General features: G+C 43.9%; 1 protein-coding gene across 3 annotated transcripts in view; it reads left to right on the top strand.

Annotated features, from left to right (window-relative positions):
- Positions 1-6,543: 6,543 nt before the first annotated feature.
- LOC140425321 (adenylate cyclase type 2-like) overlaps positions 6,544-12,415 on the top strand; it is a 1,061,108-nt gene continuing 1,055,236 nt past the window's right edge. The window contains exon 1 of one of the 3 annotated variants that reach the window (XM_072509476.1): positions 6,544-6,653. The gene's annotated coding sequence lies outside the window, so the exon portion shown is untranslated. Of the gene's footprint in view, positions 6,654-7,436; positions 7,634-12,415 lie in introns of those variants that run through there. The other 2 variants (XM_072509475.1, XM_072509478.1) reach the window with 2 other exon arrangements.

Below are 12,415 nucleotides of genomic sequence, written 5' to 3'. Positions count from 1 at the left end.
TTGGCGTGGACTTCTCACATTGAGGCGGCGGGACACCATTTGAGGCACTTAAAGGTCCATTAATTGAAATATTACGGGGTGATTTGGATTTTATCATTGCAGTAGTGCACAGGGATCACTTGGCTTCAGAGCTCAGCTTGGTGAAATGAGGCGGCAATGTAATGGGGGTTGGCAAGGAACTGCTGCCTCTCCACCAAAGCTATTGGGCGAGCCAGTGTGCAGTGGCAATAAGGGTGCACAGAGGAAACTGATAGATGTTGGCAGAAGGGAGGAGGAGGTGCCAACACTGAGGGGGGGGGGGGGGGGTGCATGTAGCCAAGGTGGTAGGTCCAGCATCGATTGAGGCACATCACCAACCTCACAACTAGCAAGCAGGCCAGCCTCAGGATGGGCATGGCAGAGAAGAGCACAGAGAGCATGCTAACAGCCATGTATGTGCAGCAGAGCATATTCCCAGAAGACCGCATACCACCCGAAGCTGAACTCTCTCCTGCAGAGATGAAGACTGTGACCCTTTTGGGAGGTCATCACTGATCCCTGCACAATGTTTATAAGATCAGTTGAGACCCATGTGGTTCGGTAGACACACAATGCCAGTGGCCCTGAAGATAACCATGGCTCTCAACTTTACACCTCTGGTTCTTCTCAGGGATCCATTGGGACATGTGTGGTATTTCCCAGTCTGCAATGACCATTGCATCAAGGAGGTGACCGATTCCCTGTTTAAGAGGGCTATGGCACCAATCCGGACGGCCATATGGAAAGTTTTGGGACCATTGCTGGATTCCTCTAGCTGGAGGATGTCACTAATTGGCACACATGTGCCTCCTATGGACCAGCTGGCAGCAGTTATCAACAGAGAGGGCTTCCATTCCAGCAATGTCAAAATGGTCTGCCCTGATTGAAAGGGGGTCCTTCAGATGCATGGTTCCGAGGGAGCAGTCAAATTGCATACTAACTTTGGCAAACAACAGTTTTTCTGAACTTCCCGACTAAAGACATGGCGACTCACACCTGTGAGGAATCCAGACCTGGATGTAGAAAGGATCTACACCACCTGCTAGAGGTCAACTGGAGTGGCCAGCAAGCAGGCTACCTGCATTCTTCATAAGTTATTTTGTTGCCTTGATCTGAGACATTCAGTGTGCCCAGCAATGGTCTTGCATGTCTAATGTTCACTGCAGAAGAAGGAGGCTTTGAACAATGAGGACATTGTTGATCACGATGCATCCTCTGACAATGAAGATGTGGAGGAACCAGCTCACCTGACAATGCAAGATGAGGAACCTCTTGGACCACAGAGCACAAGGGAGGTTTGGAACAACATATTACAGAGTCGTTTCCTGTGAGCCATATATCTTTTCAGTAACATTCTAATAAAATCTTACCTTTAATCTGTGCCTCCTTCATTTGGAACTCCATTAATGCATCCCCAGGGGCACAGTGTATAGCTGTGTGGAAACATAGAGGTGGCTGAGCCCTGGTCTCTCAACCTCAATGCATGAGAAGATAATGTGGGGCAGCATGGTAGCATAGTGGTTAGCACTATGGCTTCACAGCGCCAGGGTCCCATGTTCGATTCCCACTTGGGTCACTGTCTATGCGGAGTATGCACATTCTCCCCATGTGTGTGTGGGTTTCCTCCGGGTGCTCCGGTTTCCTCCCACAGTCCAAAGATGTGCAGGTTCGGTGGATTGGCCATGCTAAATTGCCCTTAGCTTAGATGGGGTTGCGGGGATAGGTGGAGGTGTGGGGTTAAGTAGGATGCTCTTTCCAAGAGCTGGTGCAGACTCGATGGGCCGAATGGCCTCCTTCTGCACTGTAAATTCTATGATAAACATGCAAGGATTAAGGGCTACCCATTTCCTCATCCCAGCCATGTTTTCTGTGGGGATCCATGGTCCAACATTGATCACCTGGTTCTACGACTTCTGCATGCCAGATCGAACATTGTGCACCCATAGTTCACCGTCTTGGGTTAGCATCCCTGAAAGGCTGCCCTGCCAACTTCAAGGTATCCTTTTCCATGGGGGGAGGGGGGGGGGATAGGATATGAAGGCACAGCACCCCTTTCTTCAGTGTTATATGCTGTGCTTTCCTCCAAGAGAGTGTTAGTCTCTCTATGGAATCAAGCATAACACCTACGCTAGTGGGGACTCAGTGGGTAATGATAGGGCCACATGTATGCCACTTGCATATTGTTACTCTCCAGGAAATTGTGGGGGTTAACAAACATATGCAGGTGCCTCTCACTGAATTGCCTTTGACAGGATATCCTGCTTTACATTCCACGACTGGGTGAACACTCCCTTGGTACCACACAAACTCTCCTGTGTTACCACATGAAAGCTCCAAAGGTAGAGTACTCACCTCAGCAGACCAAAGGAGGCCATTGATATGCTTTTGACACAAGATCTGGTTCCTGGGGGTGATCCTATGGCAGCTGACTGGTTTTCTTGGTCAGATGGGGCCTTCTCCCATTGCCACCCTGGGGAAGAGAACCTTCTGCCTTATCCTTGTAGCCTGGAGGAGAACCTGCAGGGATGCATCACTGAACTGTGGAATCACCCAGGATCTTCCTTCTCCTATTGTTGGTGTTGGTGTTGCTTTCCAGTGAGCTCCTTGGCTGCTTTGAATTTTCAGTAAGAGGAGGAGGAGCCCAGAAGAATGTCTGAAGGCAACAGTAGCTGTTGGAGTGATCCAGCAGTAGCAGGCCCACTCAGGGTAGCAGAAGAGAAACAACAAACGGCAACAGCACCAGGAAGGAATCATTGTTTCAGGCAACAATGAATACAGGGCTAGCAGCTCTTTACTTGTGGTACCATCGCCTGTCATGGGGCCACCTGGATTGCATGGCTCCCACGCTTTGCACATGGCTCCTGTGTCACACAGTTCTTACCTGGCCAGCTGGCATTGATATCATGTGCAGCCGGCCTCCTGACACACTAGTGGACACAGCACTACTGCCATGATCAGCGCCATCAAGATAAAGTTTAGTCCAGAGTCTCTGCTGCCTCAGATCTCCCCCTTCCCACCGAGGACACCTTGCTAAAAACCTTATGATTTAGTTCAGTGCCAGTGCCTTGTTATTTTACTCAGCCAACAGTCTGTCAGCTGCCCAATTTTGGCAGACAGCTAGCCGGTAGGATGTAAATGAAGCCCTGGAGTCAAACCATCTGGGGCAATGTGGTGGGTGAATGGTTCAATGTGCGCTTTAGACATCAACCTACTCAAAATTTGCTCCAGATTCAGATACTGGCCTTATGTTTTCTCCAAATCTTCAATTCACCGCACTAATGTTACGTTAAAATCATAGCCATTAGTGGGATAAGGTAAGTGTAACAAGCGATGCCAGCCCATAAATAATCTAAAACCATTTCATCAAGCTACCCAAATTCTCACTGAAAGGCAGTCAATGATTGTGACAGAAATTATTATATTAGGTTCGACATAATCTCATTTCTTCCAATCTTGGTTTCAGTGTTGAGATATTGGACTGGCTGCAATTTCTTTTCATTGACTCTATTCTGCTGCAACGTGGTGCAATCCTGCAATTGCAAAATAACCTCATTAGTTAGTTGGTTGCCAACATTGGTTAACAATAACATAAGGGCAACATGTCAGCACAGTGATTAGCACTGCTGCCTCACAATGCCAAGGACCGAATTCCAGCCTTGGTTTACTGTCTGTGTGGAAGTTTGTAAGTTCTCTCAATATCTGCTTGGGTTTCCTCTGGGTGCTTTGATTTTCTCCCACAGTCCAAAGATGTGCAGGTCAGGTGGATTGACCATGTTAAATTGCCCCTTAGTGTCCAAAATGTAAGGGTGGGCTTACTGAGTTACACGGATAGGGTGGGGGCTGGGCATAGGTAGGGTGCTCTTTCAGAGGGTCAGTGAAGACTTGATGGGCCAAATGGCCTCCTTCTGCACTGTAGTGGTTCTATGAAGGTTTAACATACTCTAACAATAAAATGCATACATGATAAAATATGGTCTCAAACGGTGCTAAAAAGGTTCCAAAATCTTTAAGAAATAAACTTCAAAAACAGCTTTGTTCTAAATTGACCAATCTTGCTTCAACTAAATCAATGTAGAAAATAAAACAATATACTTAAAATTTCTGAAAAATTAGGACTGAAGTATTCTGGGTTTCCTTCTGCTAATGTTTTGTGATTTCAACTGTCTTGAGAAGCCCTGTGTTCTTCTAGCAAGCTTCTTTATTCAGGGCAGACCGGAGCTAGATAAATGCTGGGAACTGCATCAGGAACTAGAAACTAAATTATAGAATAGGACCTCTACAAAGTGTGACTGAGGTCTGGAACCAACTATCCAGATACTTCTCATCCTCCCTCATGTGTCAGAGTGCCTCCAACTCAATGACACTCAGTCAAAGAAATTCTAAACAGAGACATCTACTGCAGGTACCATTTGCTTGGGATAGACTCACTGTCCACAAATTCCCACATTCAACAGTTCAGGCACACAACCTGCTCTGCCATATCTTAGACTAAATAATTTATAGTTTGTTGTCAGTTCTTTTTTCTGTTTCAGTTTCTGTATTTAGACTAAAACATACGATTATTATGTTAAATAGTTGCTGCCTCAAGTTTACACATACACAAGTATCGGAAGCAAAAGAACAGTATCTTCTTCTCCTCTACACTGCATTCCCCCTCTCACCAAATTCTCAATTTTTACAGTCTACTACTATGCTTTCTATTTACAACCCCCATGTGTGACCACTCTGTCAGCAGATACTGGTTTTTTTATGCATCACCCTCTCTCCTTGTGCTCCTTGGGTGTCTATTACTTAAGTTATTTTTGGCTCTATGCTTTGGATTTGTGTGTGAAGGGGGCGGGGAATGAATGAATATTGCTTATTGTCACAAGTAGGCTTCAAATGAAGTTACTGTGAAAAGCCCCTAGTCGCCACATTCCAGTGCCTGTTCGGGGAGGCTGGCACAGGAATTGAACCGTGCTGCTGGCCTGCCTTAGTCTGCTGTCAAAGGCAGCGATTTAGCCCAGTGTGCTAAAGCAGCCCCTGGTGTAACTTACGTGATTCCAGGAGATGAATTCCCCTGCCAAAGAAATATTTTAACCTCCCCAGTGGTCGGATCCCCACCACATATGATCCATTGCCTTCCAAATGTCATTCATGGCCCGCAATGTCGTTGCGTCACCACCACCTCTCATGTGCTCCAGCGGCCTTCTCTGATTTTCTCTGTCGATCACTCTGACCTCTTCTATGATCGTGAAATGAAAAAATGAAATTAAAATGAAATGAAAATCGCTTATTATCACAAGTAGGCTTCAAATTAAGTTACTGTGAAAAGCCCCTAGTCGCCACATTCCGGCGCCTGTTCGGGGAGGCTGGTACGGGAATTGAACCGTGCTGCTGGCCTGCCTTGGTCTGCTTTAAAAGCCAGCGATTTAGCCCTCTGCTAAACCAGCCCCTTAGCATCTTTTCTCCTCTTCCCCTATGAATGTACCTTCCATGACCCCCAATCTCTTGAGATTCCCCCATTACTCCCCCCTTGGATCCTTAATGTCTCTGCCTCCCCCGCAACCCCCCACCCCCATCCCATGATGCTCTCCTCTGTTCCTTGAATCAGACTTGGTTCTGCAGACTGCACTGGCCAATGGCCAGACAGCCAACCTCTCGATCTGGATTTCCTGTGGCTGGGAAATGGAGACCAAAAATGTTAATTAGGTCCAACTGTTAAATTAACCAGGACCTAGGGGTTTCCCTATCCCAAACCTGCACCTACCCACACCCAACCCATTAAATGTGCGGCTATGGTGTTTGTTGGTCCAGCTAAATATATATGCTTACAATCTTGTGCATAATGTAGATCTTTCCCACATCCTTTCAGTGTTTGGGGAGAGTAAAACCAAGAGTCTTCATTGCATCATTAAGTTCAAAAAGTTGTGTTTCCATGTGATTCTTGCAATCATATGAGTGTTTATTCACAAAAAGTTTATTATTTTCAAACACTTTTCTACTTATTTAATGATAGATACTAAGATAACCGATACCAACTGTGTTGTTTCCCTGGCACAATTGCATTTCAGTGGACAAGTGGAAATTTATCTGCAGGAAAGAGAGCTGAACAATTAATACTACAAGTGACTATTTAAGCTGTCGGCTACAAAGCTCCTGACACCCACCCATAGAATCAGAGAATCCGCACAGTTCAGAAGGAGGCCACTCAGCCCATTGAGTCTGCACCGACCCTCTGGAACACCACCCTACCTGGATCCTCGCAAAGAAAGATGAAGAGTCAATAAAATGGTCTCCGCGTGGCTTCGGGAAATACATTTTGAAGCAGATTAAGAATTGTTTTGAGTTTCACACTTACACGGTTGAGATAACATCGCCTGAACCAGGGAGAGCAGCAGCGCCGGGATTTTTTGGGGGGGGGGGGGGTGAGGGCCAGATGCATTCTGAACCCTTCTGAACTTGATCGGGTCCACCTGCGGGGGAGCAGCCGCGCCGCCCACACACTCGCGCTCTCCCTCTCCCGCTCTTTTTAACCCTCGTGCAGACCGAGGGGTCTCGCTCCCGCTTCAAGCGACCGGTTTGAAACGCTTGGCTGCTTCGTATCTGATGTTTAAAAATAAGACTCGGGGAGCAAAATAATCTCCGCTGGCAAGGTTTGACCGAGTTCCCGTTGTTTTACTGTGAAGAAGGTTACAGTGTTTTTGTTATAGTGTGTGTGTGTGTGGTTGATTTTGGGGGGTAGTCTGAGCAGGAAAGGCGCCGCTTTTGTGTTTGGGACCCGTCGCTTTGGAGAGGAGTAAAGACTGCAATAACTGCGGATTCCAAGGAGCCACAGTTTCCTGCTGGATGGAGAACACTTCTTCCACCGGCGGGAGCGAGGGCGTCCCCATCCTTATTGCAAAGGGCTCTGTGTAACAGGGGCGGAGGGCAATCAGGCTCACCACCCGGGGAGCGGGCAGCCAGAGACCGAGCGAAAACACTCGCTCCCAGGGCAGCGGAGCAGACAACTCCCTCAGTCCCTTCCCACATGTCAGGCTGTTCGAAGGCGCGCAACAACAGTACGTTTGGTGCAAACTGTCGTGTTTGTGTGAAGTTCAAATGAACGTGAAATAATTGTTTCCACGCGTCTCCATTTCTAAGACGACCTATAGTTAGAGGAGCTGGATACTTTAAAAAAAAAAGTGAACTCTCTCTACCCCCCCCCCCCCCCCCCCCCCGCCAAACTTAAAAGAATAAGAAGCAGGTTTACGTGTGTCAGGTTGGACTTATTGTCGATGTGAAGAGTACGTTTTCGTGCAACGTTCGTGCGCGGCACAAGTGAGGGACGAGGGAAGCGGCTGCTGGCCGATTTGGCTTCTTGCTTGTTGATCGGGGCAGCTTGGCATCTTGAGCCTGGAGGCTGAGGAGGAATAATTCACCCGCCTGCACCCCCCCCCCCCCCCGCCCCCCGCAAATCGCTGGAAGATCGCTGTTTGGAGTGCTGAATGGCATTGGAGTCGACAAATTCAGTCCATGCACCCACAATGACTCAATCTCTGCTCTAAAGGCACAATGGAACGATTGAACTTAAGATGCATTTAAATCCATCAGTTCAAGCAAGTTAAATCTTGGAAAGCCTCAATGGGAAAAAAAGGTAAGCGGGACCTGTCGCCCTGATCAATTCTGGGAGAACATTTCACCCGTAAACTAAATCACAGAAGCTGATAGTTCAGTAGGTCGGCGGGGATCTTAATTTGGAAGCGTCTTTATCGAGTGAATGGTTATTGTGGGCGAATGACAATATCGGGTTTAATCTGGTTCGCATCAACGCATTGTACATTTGAGCTGATCGATCAAACGTCGAAACGAAAAATTACCCACTAAATCTTTGTGGAAAGAGAGAGCTTTGCTCACGTTACAAAGCAGACATGGCTAGTTTGTAATTCGGGTGGGTTTATTGTGCTGCGCCCGTACACCATTGAACAGGAGTGAAATGGCACTGAATCCCAGTCAGAATATTCGGCCAGAAGTTATTCAAAGGAGCAGCCACAGCGGCGCAATCTTAGTAATTCTGCCCAATCATTTCACTAGTCTCAACATAGCTTTAGTTATATAGATTATAGAGAATGATGACTACTTCGGCAAATCAGTCCACCGGGTCTTCGTTTAACTGACTGTGATACTTTGAACTGGTTGGGACATCTCTGTTATGTACCGAAGAAATAGACACAATCGAGCTGCTCCACCATTCAATAAAACGATAGCTGATATATCATAATTCTACTTTCCGGCGTTATCCCCTAATCCTTTGATATTGACGTTGTGCATGCTATATTGTGTATTGGAAACGTTAAATGGAAAGGTTTTATGGCCTTAATTTGCTTTACCATGATGGTGAATAAATGTGTTTTTATATGGTCGAAATATCATTGCACAACATACATTCACTTTTTTATTAAATTTAGAGTATCCAGTTCTTTTTTTTTCCAATTAAGGAGCCAATTCACCTATCCTGCACATCTTTGGATTGTGGGGGTGAGACCCACACGGGGAGAATGTGCAAACTCCACATGGAGAGTGACGCAGAGCCAGGATCGAACCCAGGTTCTCGGTGCAGTGAGGCAACAATGATAACCACCGTGCCACATTTCACAACATATATTCTCAAAGTATATCACCTTACCCATGAATGTGACTTTAAGCATTTTCCCTCCTTCATTTGTCCTCATTAGCAATATATTTTATCCAAAATACAGGTTCATAACTTGTCCTTGCAAGACAACATGTTGTTGGGTGTTTGTTCGGTTTGTATTATTAAATTGAATGCCAGGTGTATGGTACTCTAACATCATTAACTATTGTGAAGGGCCCATCATGTGTGCATATTTCACTAATGCGTAATAACTTTGCGAATACACATTCTGAGCATTAAAATTGACAAGTGTTCTTTTTCTATAATATTTACGTATTGTTGTGAATTGAAAATTTATAGCACTGAATCAGTTTGCAGAACATATTTTGAAACAATTGTGTAAAATTAATAAGTTTTAGCTGGAATTGTGTGGTATGAACTTGATTTACCAATAAGATGATTATGTAATGAGATTTTGGAACACTCTTCTGCAAACTGAGCCTGCTCAAAAACTCTTCAAACTTTTACAATATTTTAAAGTTTAACTTTTCATTGAAAAGCTTTCTTTTAAAGTTGAGGCTGATCAATGTCTCCACTCATTCACTACTTTTTCCTTTCTAGGCAAAATGTGTTCATTTTAAAAGTAACCCAAGAAGAACTTTGTACTAAGGTTAATTTCTATTTAGTTTTACCCCCCTTTCACTCGCTCTCATGAGAACTAATCATTGCTATATATTGAAGTCTAGGCATTATCCCTTTTTGGACATTGTCTTGAGTAACTCCATGCTCATCCAATAGGCTAGATCCATTGTGGTTGTGAGGTACGATGTATAGTTTGTTCATTTCTCTAACATTGAATACCATGCATACTCAATTGGGTACCTATTACAGAGGGTACAGTACAGATTTACCAGGGTAATATCAGGATTTGGTATTGCTAGTGATACCCATATCCCATAAACAAATAAAATTGGTAAATTATAGTTGCAAGGAGTGACATGAAATACTATGGCCATTTCAATTGAAGCAGCGAAAACTAAGAGGAGATTTAATAAATGCTTTTAAGAATACTAAAGGTTTTTCAGAGTGAACAGGAAAAGCTGATTTTCTCCTGTTAGGAAGTTGGGGATAAGAAGTCATCAATTTGAAGTCCTCACTGATTGAAAAGGGAGGTTATGACAAACCTCTTTATGGGGAGGTTTGCTGGAGTGTGAAATCTTTTCCACTGGGAATGATTGAGGAAACTATCACTGCATATTTTACAAGAAAGAAATAGATTGTATCCTCCTTTGCTTCAGATATTTATCCATTGGTATTTTCCTCAACCATTCCTATTGGTAAAAGTGTTGCTAACTTTGCCTTAGTTTAAGGGCTCTGTTTTGTCACCTTTGCTCTTGAGTCGCCAGGTATCTTTATGATACCGCCACGTGGTTCAAGTCCGAGTAATGATCAATAATCCAATACACCGCTCAGTAAGATTTAAATCAAAGCACATTTATTATACACAGTAATCACTACTCATGCATAAATTCTACGTCTAAGCTACTTCTTACAACTAACAGGCCTATACTTAACTTGGAACTGGCCCACCAGGTCAGGGAAACAAATGGCCTTCTTTCGGGTTCTGAGCCTGCGGGATTCGAAGTTGGTACAGATTGATAGCTAGGAGTGCCTATCTCGTAGCGAGCGTTGAAGTAAGACTTACAATTTTGAGCGGCTGTTGAAGAGTGAAGAACGAGTGAAGAGAGCTGCAAGCGGTGGAAGAGAGTGAAGAGCGCGCCTTGAACTTGGGGCTCAATTCTTATAGTCCCCAGGGGCTTCCCGCCTTTCGGGGCGGACCCTGTACCTGGTCCCAAGTGATTGGACTTTGTCCCAATCACTTGGTTCGATTCTCTCCAATGCTGGAGTGGTTCCCTGATCGATGGGCCGTCTTGAGGTGGTCGTTCACCTCCTTTTGTGTAGGCTTCTGCTGGCGCCGAAGAGTCTGGTTTTGCTTTATGTGTCTAAATGTTGCTTATTGTTCCCGGGGATTGCTCATTAGTATGCAGATGGCTGGTGTTTTGTTATGCTGATGGTTGCTGATATTGATCTTGTCTGTCCTTTCCAGAGGTAAATACACAGCCAACCTGCAGCTGCTCGTTTTTGTCTTGTTGGCTGACTTTCCCATCAGCCTTTGCCGTTCGCCATTTTGAATCGGGAGTTGGCCATTTTAAGTGGCTACAAAAGCACCAGACATCCAATTATTTAAATTGAAGGCCCCTTATTTTCCTGCTTTGCGCAAATTTTCATTTACTTTATTCCCCCTGTATTTTTGAATATACAAAATTAACTTTTATGAATAAAAGCAATTTTTGATCTAATTAACTGTAGATTTATCTTTCGTAATAGCCAATACTCGCTTTACATCTTTTTATATATGATTATTAACAGTTTGGGACATTGAAATCTTGTGTCTAGGATCTTTCAAATAACATTTCTATTAAGTCCTTAAAGGACCCTTTATTTAACAATTAAATCAAGTGTTGTGTATACTACACACTGAATTTAAGTACCTAATTGTTTTTGATAGGTGGAAATATCAAACACAGTACCAGTGTAATATATGCAAAAATAATTGATATTTATATATGCATTAAGCAATATATTTTAGCAGCAGAAAGCAATAAATACAGGCATTGGAGTAAAATGATTAATAGTAAATCAATTTTGAATAAGAGGGATCTTGTTGAACAATGAGTAGCATCCCTGCTTCTGGGCCCGAAGTTCTTGATTCAAGTCTCACTTCAGTACTTGATGATCATGGAAGGTGTTCATTAATTGGCTACACTGGTTGATTATCAGCCTGTAAATCCTTTCAATATGCTTGATGGCAGATGGTAAGAGCTTGAGGGTCCTGGTCAGTCATACTGAGGAAGGCATTGGCAAACCCCTGCACTACTTTACTAAGCATAATCATGGACCAATCTAATGGAAGTCCATGGCCACCTACGCTCTCTTAGGCGACCTGAAGGAGGAGGAGGATTTTGAATAAGATTCTTAAGATCTTAAATTATCCTCACTGATATAACTTGGTGCTTGTTCCTTTTTAGATTTAAAGCACCCTATCCAATCAACACTCCTATTGCAATATTTTGATACATTAAATACCAGCTTATGTTACAAAGGTCCTTTAGTTGACTTTCCAGCGTTCAAACCGTACTGAGGATCTGAGGGTATCTTCCCACCCAGTTTTAAGCTTCCCTTTCTTTGAAGTGAACTATTGCAAAAAATTTAATGGTACTGTCAAAATCAACACAGTTTTGAACTCTGCAGTTCAGGGTTTTATACATCAGAAAATAATACAGACTTTTTAAGTGCAGTGAATGCAATTAATATATCGAGACATGAAGATAATAGTTTTAAAAAGTCTGTCTGCTGGAAAGAGAGACATCAGATTATGTTGGCACACAATGGTTGCCCAGCTACCTTCATTAGCATATCAAAACAAACCTTATACTAAACCTAAGATCCCAAGAAAGACGCCTTGTTCTTAAGCCTGCCAGCTATCTCAAAACGAAGCAAAGGACAGAATCCATTTCATTTCTGGTTGCAACTGAATTTGACAATATATGAAAGTAACATAAGAAGTGGTGCTTTTATGATGGAATTCTTTAATGAAGAAACAAGAGTGTTACATTCTTTAGCCATAATATTAGGAGTATGGAATGCCAAGTTGGAAGAAGTGCATGTGTTTTGCTGTTTTACTCCTGGGTAAAATAATTCACACATACTTCCTCCAACCTACTGTACTATATTACATTGCAT

Source organism: Scyliorhinus torazame, chromosome 6 (assembly GCF_047496885.1).
Source record: "Scyliorhinus torazame isolate Kashiwa2021f chromosome 6, sScyTor2.1, whole genome shotgun sequence".
Lineage (NCBI taxonomy): Eukaryota > Metazoa > Chordata > Chondrichthyes > Carcharhiniformes > Scyliorhinidae > Scyliorhinus > Scyliorhinus torazame.
Note: the sequence above shows the minus strand (reverse complement) of the source record. Positions and strands in the feature narration are given on the sequence as shown.